The following is a 9825-nucleotide window of genomic DNA, read 5'->3' as shown; positions in this document are numbered from 1 at the left end:
TTGTAAGATATACGCCGATGCGACAAAAAACAACAAACAACGACTGGTCGACCTAACAGAAATCCGGGATTGATCACCCCGGGAACCAAAGGGACCCCAAAGCCAAAACACAACTCAAAGAGCGACAAAAATGGTAAATACCATAAAAAATGGTAAACCAAACATCGAAAGGCCACGACGGCCCAAATAAGCGGAAACGACAAAGTAATCAAAAAGCCACAACGGTCCGAACGAGCAAACGATAAAACATAAACGGCCTAATCAAAATAAAATGCCAGTGTTCATTACAAATAAAAGGCGCCTTAAGCAGGCCTAAAGATAAAGATAACAAATTACAAAAGCAAGACAAGAAACACAAGAGCTGCAAGAAGTATCCACCTCAAGGCTTGATGATATCAACAATCTTCCCGCCCTCAATCGTCTTGAGGGCCCCAACCTGAGAAAGATCGAGGTCAGGAGCTAGCACGGCCACCTGAAGCTTAATCTCCTCTTCAGTCAGCTTCACAGCCTCCCGGGCCCCCTTGGCAAGCTCCTTATTTTTCTTCTTCAAGACGGCCATCTCCTGGCGGACGGTCGTCGCCGAGTTCTCCGCCAGCTTTAGCCTCTCCTCCAACTCTTTGACCTTTTTCTCAGCGGCGGCAGTCTCCCCACGAGAAGTATTCAAATCTTTCATCAACACGAGATCCCAGTCCACCAGCCTGTTGATCTCTTTGGCATCCTCTTCAGCCTTCTTCTCCTGCTCAAACAACTTCGTCTTCAGAGACTCCTCCCGAGATCTCGAATTTGTCAGATCTTTCTGGGAGTTTCGAAGTTTCCCTTCCAAAACATGGTAATTTCCCAAGACAGGTTCCACCTTCTTGGCAATAGCAGCAGCTCGAAGAAGGCTGCGGTAGATCCACCTCGCCTGGCCAGAGAGGTCGGCGTCCCGGAAAAACTCTTCAGTACCGGGAAGCAACTGGGACTCGATGAAACCCTCAGCATCAAAATTCTTTTCCATGACAGAGAGGGCCTTCCCGGAGTCACGCCTCCTTTTTTCGGGTTGCTGACAACCTTCACATCGTCATCATCAAGCCCTAGATCCTCCTCATCAAAAGGAGCCTCCGCCTCTACACTTAGGTTCCCTGAAGTGTTCTCAGGAGGGGCCTCACCCTTCTCCGGCTGACCTTGGTTAGCCCCGTCAACCCGACCACTAGCCTCCTCGGCATCCTCCTGGTCTTGACTCGCCGAAGAGTCTTCACCACCCTCATCATTCCCTTGAATGAGGTTCATCAAGTCGGCCAAGGTTTTCTTCCCGCCAGCCATGGAAACTGCGAACAAAGAGGCAAAGGTGTGAGCAATAGAAGAACAAAAACACTGAAATACAAAAAGTAAGGAACTCACCAACATACGACCGACCGGCCTCCCGGTCCCCCATAACCATACGAGGGTTAAGATTTTTCTCGCCGAAAATTTCCAACAAGATATCGGCGATGTTACGATCTTCCGGACTCAACCAATCGTAAGATATTTTTATCAAATAATCGGATCCCGCCCCGAAGCTCCAGCAGGTCGGGATCCGCCTTTCTCCCTCGGCAGTAAGCCAGAAGGGTTGATGACCCTCAAAAAGGCCAAAAATCCTACGACCTTGTTGGGCCCTGAAGGACATATATCCCTTCTTCGCTTTCCCCTGGCGAGAAGGGTTCGTAAGAAGGAAAATGTAGAGGAAAACATTTACAGAGATCGGAAGCTCCAGATATTCACAAACCATCTCGAAGCACTGGATGGCAGCCCAGATGTTCGGGTGCAGTTGCGACGGAGCGACATCGCAACGATTCAGCAAGCCCATGACAAAGGGGGAAAAGGGCAAACGAACCCCCAAGATTGTGAACATGGGTTCATAAACCCACAACCACTCAACGACTCGTGGCGCTGCCAGGTTCTTCTGGCAAACACGCTCCCGATTAGCAGGAACATAGACTTGAAGGGCAAATGAACCCCCAAGGTCATGAACATGGGTTCATAAACCCACAACCAATCAACGACTCGTGGAGCTGCCAGGTTCTTCTGGCAAACACACTCCCGATTAGCAGGAACATAGACTTGATAAAATGCTTCCTCAGGACCACCCCCACACAAGAGCCCAGCCTGGCACAAGTCTTGGAGGCCTTCCTTCGTGACCTTGGAAGGGGTGTCCTTCACGTCGGAAGAAACCCAAGCATAATGATCGACGAAGTCGGCTAGCGATCGCTGAGCCTGATCCGGAAGAACGAGGCACTCGGCCATACCTACAGCAGGATACCACTTAGTCAGAACGGGAGGTCGAGAACCCTTAAAGCAGTAAAATAAAAACTATGACTTCCCAAATCACCCTCTAGATACCCCTACACTAACCCATAATTCAAGCAAAATCTATGAAAAACCCAGTGGCGCCCCCTCTAAAAGAAGAAGGGGCAAAAAAAAAACAAAACAGAAACCCAGGCATGCGTAGAGGAATGCACAAAAATACCAAAAGGAAAGAGCATAATAAAAACTATAAAATAAACATACCAGAAAAGATGAAGAAGTAGGCCGAAAAGTTGAAGCTGCAACAAAAGCAAGATGAAAAAGAACGAACAAGTAGCAAATAAGAGAAGCAGCAGCGATTCCAGGAAATAGAAGCAGGAAGAAAGAAGAGTAAAGAAATGAGAAGGTTGCGAAAATAAAAAAGGGACAAAGAATGTAACCGTCGAGGAGGAGCGCCAAAAGATAGGGGCATATTTGACATTTCATGCAAATTTCAAATCGTGAAACGATGGGGCATTTAATGCCCTGCGCAAAAGCCAAGGAGGCGGCGTCAGAGACGAGATAATCACGCGTAAGAAACACGAAACGCCATCAACGAACTCCCGAGAAGAAGAATACATCCCGTCTCGGTGAGTAGGATAAACGCGCCTAGCCACGAGCTCCAAACCTCAAGGTTAGCGCGTTGGGGGCACTGTTACGGACCATGACAAGTCCAACCCAACTAGTCGCCGGGTCGGGGCACCATTCCTAACCCAGGCCCAGACTATCCCTCACAAAGAAAATCCAACGGGTCGGTTTCCACCACCCGACCCGGTCGACGTCCAACTTTACCCCCTGCGCGACCCAACACCACGCCTACCAGACCAGTCGGGTCGGCCTCCTCGGGGCAGCATCCGAAGCCCTGACCCGAGGACCGAAACGACCTGCTCCTCCCACGTGGACAGGGACAGCTCACAGACATCCTGACCAGTGGGCTAGGTCATCTTTGGACCCGCCCAGCACAGTATATAAGGGGAGAGGTCAGCGCTCCCCCCGAGGTACACATCACCTTACCTAATTTGGCTGACTTGAGCGTCGGAGTGTCCTTGCAGGTGGCCATCCCCCTTTCGTCCGTTCAACCACCGGTTTCGCCATTCTCCAGCTCCAGACTAGGAACCCGTTCCAAGCTACTTCAGGGTCTCTCCCTCTTAAACCTTCACCATCACCCAATCCGTCGAGCACCCGCGATCACCAGGTGACAAACAATATTAATAGTAACATGTCCCCTTTTTTTTTAATGATGATTTGGGTATTATGTATTCATATTTTCCTTGCAATTAGAATGGCTCTTAAATTGTGAAGGGGTTTGAATTTATATATTACTCTCAAATTCATAAATTTATATGTTTATTGTAGTATGACGGTAAATTGTAGTAGGATTATATCAATAGTGGATTATACAATGTTCCAATCATAACACCTAACTGGATCCAATATAATCAACCCATATTAAGATTTATTTTTAATTTACATAAACATATGGACATATTTACTTATAACTTATTTTTTACACAAAAAAAAATATTTTCATTTTCTTCAATTCTAACCCAGTCTTCTTATTTAAATTAGCAAATAACTGTATGAAAATGTTACAGATATTATGTAATATATATCGGATAACTAGCTTTGTTAAGTTTATCACTAAAATTTCTTGTGTAGAAAAAAATAAGATAGATTTAAAAAAAATTGTCATACATAAATCAAAGAAATAACGTGTAAATTACATACATAATCACATAAAATATTTCAGGAGATTATAATTATAATATGCATTAAAATAAAAAAATATATGAAATTAAAGGTATTGAGTTACCTAGATTATTTTTTTGATAGTTTATATTGATGGTAATTAATTATAGTCCGTCAGAGTACATAAAAAGTACGTAAGGTTAACCACAAAACTTTTTTTGTTTTTTTTATTTATTTAAAATTTTAAAAATAAAAATGTGAAAATTTTTCTCATTTTGGTTCTAGAATTAAGCTATCACGGATATATCTTATGCAAATTGAAAACGGAAAAAAAAAGAATGGAAACAAAATGAAATGTAAGAATGATTTTGAAAATTTTTAAAAATTTTAAAGCCAAAAAATTTACTTTTTACTCGATCTATAATTATTAGTTAAAAATTTATATCCTAATAAATAATATTAGTTATAGGTATTATTGTATCTGATATTTTTTTTAAAAAATTGCTGATATGAAATTTTAATAACTTGAAAACATATCTGGAACAACTTTTGTTTTAAATTTTTTTTAATACAACGGAGTTGACACGCAAGAAACTTTGGAACAGGAATAAAATACAAAATATAGGGATGTTTTTTAAAATTTTAAAAAAATTTAAAGCCAAAAAATTTACTTTACTCAATCTATAATTATTAGTTAAAAACTTATACCCTAATAAATTATATTAGTTACAAGAATTATATCTAATATTATTTTTTATAATTGTTGATATCAAATTATGTAGTGCTTGCTAATGAGTTATAGCTCAAATGGCATAATCTCCCCATACTCAATTAAGAGGTTGCGGGTTCGAGTCTCTTATCTTTGGTAAAAAAAAAATATTAACATAGAAAATAAATGAGCATTGATATTATTTGAAAAAATATATAAAAATGTTAAAGTAAGCAGAAAAGACTGCCATTAAAAAAATGCCATAGAATATTTTATGTTATTAATGAGTGATTTTGACAAATTATAAAAATGATGCTCTAAATTTTTCTGCTATTTGACCCAAATGTTAGAAATTCAAATAATGCACAACTAAACAATCTTAAAATTTATATAGCACCGATCAAATGTAAAAAATACTGACAACTCCAAGTTATTATGAGTGGATTGGATGTGATTCTTTAGGTGATTGGTAGCATAGCCGGAGGTGTCAGGGAATTGGTTCTCGGTCTACATGTTTTATATTTTATGTTTATGTTTGTGTGTTTTGCTCCACTTTAATGTGTTGAGCTTTCTATATTTCAAAAAAAAAAAAAAAAAACTCCAAGTTATTATAATAACCTTTTTAGGATTTTCTATTAAAAGCATGGTTTATCTTATAAAAACTCCAATTTGTTCTTTTCCAATTCATCGGGAATAAATCTCGGTATTAAATGAAGATTTTGTTCTCTATAACCTACACAAATGGCAGCATATAGTCTCGACAATTAGTAGAATATATCATATCAAGTTATCTGAAATAGTATTACTTTAGCAACACAGTAAACAATGCATTGACCTTTATAAAAAAAATTTAATATTTTATATTCAAAGAATGACTACACAATGACAAAAACTAAAAATGACTTTGAAGAGACATTTTTTCTTTGATAAAATCAGAAAACCAAGCTCTTTTTTTCATTTAGTAAACAAATGGATCACGTGCTAACTTCAGTGATGAAAACTTATACCCACAAATGGCTATAAATTTCTAATCTTTACAATACCCTCTTTTCAACATTCCCTGTTCCCTCTATTAAAAAAACTGCATCCATTTCCCTCTTTCTTTTTATTCTCAATTTGTTGTTTTGGATCTGGGTAAGCTCAATTTTCCATTGCTAAAATTTATTCTGTTGATCACCATTTCCTTTGTTCTCTTTTTCTCCTGCAAGCTCCACCAAATAAATATCACCCTCATCAGTTTGATGCACTTCAGCTCCTTTTGTGTTATTTTTCTTCAACTTTGTGCTCAATGTTACCTTTCCCGCACATGTCGCATAGGCTTACTCCAACTGGACCCTTGTCTTTCAATTCCCGGCCTGCTATTATTTGTGAACTTGTATTGTTTTTAATCATTTTTGGGCTGTTTCTCTTTTTTTTTGTTTGGCCCATAAAATTCATTACCTATTTGTTCGCCATTGCTATTAGTTTGGGCATGCCCCTCAGTCATTGTGCTATCTTGAAATTTTTTTTATTCCACTTGGGCCTCCTTTATCCAGGCCCATTTCATTACTCTTGGTTCTCTCTTTTATTTCATTGATGAATCTGTTCAGCATATCAATCAAACCTAATTCTTCAAATCCCTAATTTTTCTTCCTTCTCAGCTGATTTTCAAGGATTTTCCCTAACTACTCTGCATCTGTTGGTGATCCTTGTTCTTTCTCAATCTGATCATTTCCCATCCTTTCTCCTAAATTACGTTGAACATTCTGTAGATTGTTACCTACCCCACCGGCAGCAGAGTCTTGGCTCATTCCTACATTTCTCCCCGTGCTTTGTAGCTCACGCGCCTCTTCACCCATTCCCAATTGTTGGTGATCTTCATCTCCTTCATTCTTGACAACTTTGTGACTAAGCGTTCTTACCTGAGTTGTGCTCAATCCTTCCATGTATCTGGGTTTATGTGGATCCCAAGCTACCATAGCAGTAGGATTTTGCACTCTCTCTTCCCATGACTAATGATTCCACAATTCATGCAGTACGCATCTTGAAGCCGTTCATACTTAAAATGAATCCAGGTTGGCGGTAGAGCATCCCTCTCCATCCAAAATCCTGTTGCTAATTCCCTGTTGACATTAATCGCAGTTCTGACCCTTAAAAACGTTCTTGCTAACACATTCTCCCGAATCGGGTCCTCCAGTTCCTCAACGATTTCCAGTAGTTCTCCTATCTTTCTGGCCTTCTCTTTGTTCGTGAATTCCAATAGTACCCCATGAAATTGAATCCAAAACTCTAGAAAGGTATGATCCACTTCTCCAATGGCAACATTTTGAATCCACACCTTCAAATTGATCAAATTACCTCTGATGCTCCATGGTCCATTTTTCAAGATTTGCAACCCTTTTCTTTTGTATTTGAAACTGATAAGTACCTTGTTTCTACCCACTTCAGAGATTGATACCCCTACTGGACTTCCCCATATACCCATGAGCATATTTTTGGTAGTTTTGAAGGGAACCTCTTTCTCTGTGATGATCTTTCCAATTAGGTTTAAGCAATCTTTCCTGTAATCTTGTTGCTCTTCATTCTTGAAAGTGATAACTTTGCCTTCTATAGGCTCCCAACAAGTGAAATTCATGCTTGTAACTTTCTAGATATGTTGTGTAAAACCTTCTGTTTTGGGACAAAATGCTTGTTTGGCTTTAGTAAGTTGTGTGTTTAGGGTTGTTATATATGGTATATGTGTAGTTTTCTGGTTAGAAATTATCTGATTAATCTTCCTAACGGAGCACTCTCCAACGTTGCAGGTCACTCTCTAGGCGAGAGAAAAAAAGGCCAATTATTCAACATGTAATATCTTAGGAATATTAGCTACAATCAAGAAATATCCTTCAACATCAGATCAAGTCTAACAAAAAAAAAGATGTTGTATATCAAGCAAAACAAAGAAAGGATTCTCATTCATTACTAACAGTCATAACAATAATGCGGCAACGATTTGCAGAACAAAATAGAAAAGATTTTTCAATCAATGCAAATGACTACTGAGGTTGCAACAGTACAAAAAATAAAAGAAAAAAAAATATTCATTTGATGCAACAAATTTAAAATTGAAGATGGAAAATTCATGGTTGGAGATTGATCATCATTATATAATTGGCAATCTTTTAAGGATGAACTCAAGAAAAAAGAGGTAAACACAGAGCACTCATATTTCATCTTATTCTTCACAAAAGCTTATTTGAATAATCTTATTTTCATCTTTTTCTATTCTATCTTTTTGTAATTGAAAAAGACAAAGTTATGCTTGGGTGAGAAATTATAGAAAAAGCCAAGAATGGTAAAAGGCAAGAGAGAGAGTTTTGACAAAAGCCATAATATTCATATCTTTGTAATGAAGTTTTCGGTTGCTTGAACTAGGATTAGTTCCTCTTTCTTTAAGTTGAATTAGCACTTAGAGGTTCCTAAGTTTGATTTGAGCTTAGTAGTAATTCAGAGGTTTAAGTTCAGATAGAGTTCATATAGTTCACATTTTCTAAGTTAGGTGAGCACTTAGAAATGTTCTAAATTAGGTAGAGCTTAGATGTCAAAGAGTTGATTTGAACTCTTGTATTAGTGATCGAAATCAAATTGATTATAATAGAAATTTCAACATGATTTATAGTGGAGACATTGCACTTAGTGACCAAATCAGAATATATCACACATTGCACTTAGTGACCAAGTCAGGATATATCATTGTGTTACCTTCTCCCTTTATTTTTGTTACTGCATTTTCGAGAGGAGACAAAAACCTAAATAATCTACTGATTTATCAGTAAATAATTTGTTTGAGTTACTATTATTATGTTCTTTAATTCAACCCTTCTTCTCAAGTCTCTAAAAAACCTTTAAATTTATTTATTTTTTAAATGACTTTTTTATTCTTATATCCAACCATCATTTTTTTCACTGTTGTTTCTTTTTTTTAACACCGTACAAAACTTCCCTGCTCACCTACCACTCATTATTAACCAGTGACCGTTGCACTATTGTTGCCGACTTACTATAAATCCTAAATTTTAAATCCTAATTTCTAAATCTTAAATTCTAAATTTTAAATCTTAAATCATAATCTTTATCATGAATCTTAAACACTAACCCTGAACCTTATCAAGGGAAAATTATAAAAATAATTTTATGATAAAAAAAAATTGACTAATATTAACTAATTAAAAGTTAGTTTTCTATAATTATTCTCAACCCGACTGAAACGAAATCTATTCTATATGTTTAGAGTCCAACTAGAGAACCAATTTTTTGATAATAAATTTTAGCAAATTGTTTCTTTTATTCTTATATTCATAAATCTCACATCTTTTTTGATAGTCCTCCATATATTTTCATATTTATGTTAGGTTGCATTTTTTCCTGCATGTGTAGACCAAGTAAAAATTACTACAAAATGTATAATTAGCACATATGCATGTTATTATGCGAGAGGGAACATAACAAAAGCAACAATAATTGACTATGAAGTAGACATACATATTACAATATCACATATATAGTTAACATTTATCTATCATACCTACAAGTTACAAAATTCCACTGTCCATGTATCAAGCAGGAATAAAGTTTCATACTAAACATCCACTATCTCTATTTAATTATGTATATATATAAACGAAAAGAAACAAATAGGAAATACATTCTTTAATTTTTGGTCAAGAAATCAAAAAGAAGACTCACCCTCAACTAGTACGTAATTCAAGGCTTGAGAAGACACAAGAAGAACAAAAAGAACAAACGATATATAAACCTTTGAATAGGGATCGGAGATGATGTGTGAAATAGTAGAATAATACAGTAATGCAATATTCTTCTAACATATAAATTAACTACCAATCATATATAATAATAAAGACAAAAAGTACATACCATAATTTGAATATGCATATTGCATGGCCACTTACCAATATAGAAGGTCATGAGTAAAATGTATTATATTACAGTAGTCGCTTTTGCGATGCACGATGCACGATGCTGATGGGACTTTATATATAGATTTTTTAACATTAATATAATGGCTAAATATATTAGTGATAATACATTTTTAAAATTTATTAGGTCGACAAATATTGTAAATGGGTTATCAAATTAGTAGACAA

At 37.0% G+C, this 9825-nt stretch overlaps 1 long non-coding RNA gene across 1 annotated transcript; it reads left to right on the top strand.

Moving 5' to 3' along the window:
* LOC110268957 lies at positions 5973 to 7769 on the top strand. Its single transcript, XR_002357745.1, has 2 exons — positions 5973 to 6975; positions 7483 to 7769. It is a non-coding gene; the product is annotated as an uncharacterized LOC110268957 (long non-coding RNA).

The sequence above is a fragment of the Arachis ipaensis genome, chromosome B02 (assembly GCF_000816755.2).
Source record: "Arachis ipaensis cultivar K30076 chromosome B02, Araip1.1, whole genome shotgun sequence".
In the NCBI taxonomy this organism is placed as follows: domain Eukaryota; kingdom Viridiplantae; phylum Streptophyta; class Magnoliopsida; order Fabales; family Fabaceae; genus Arachis; species Arachis ipaensis.
This window is presented reverse-complemented; position numbering and strand designations above follow the sequence as displayed.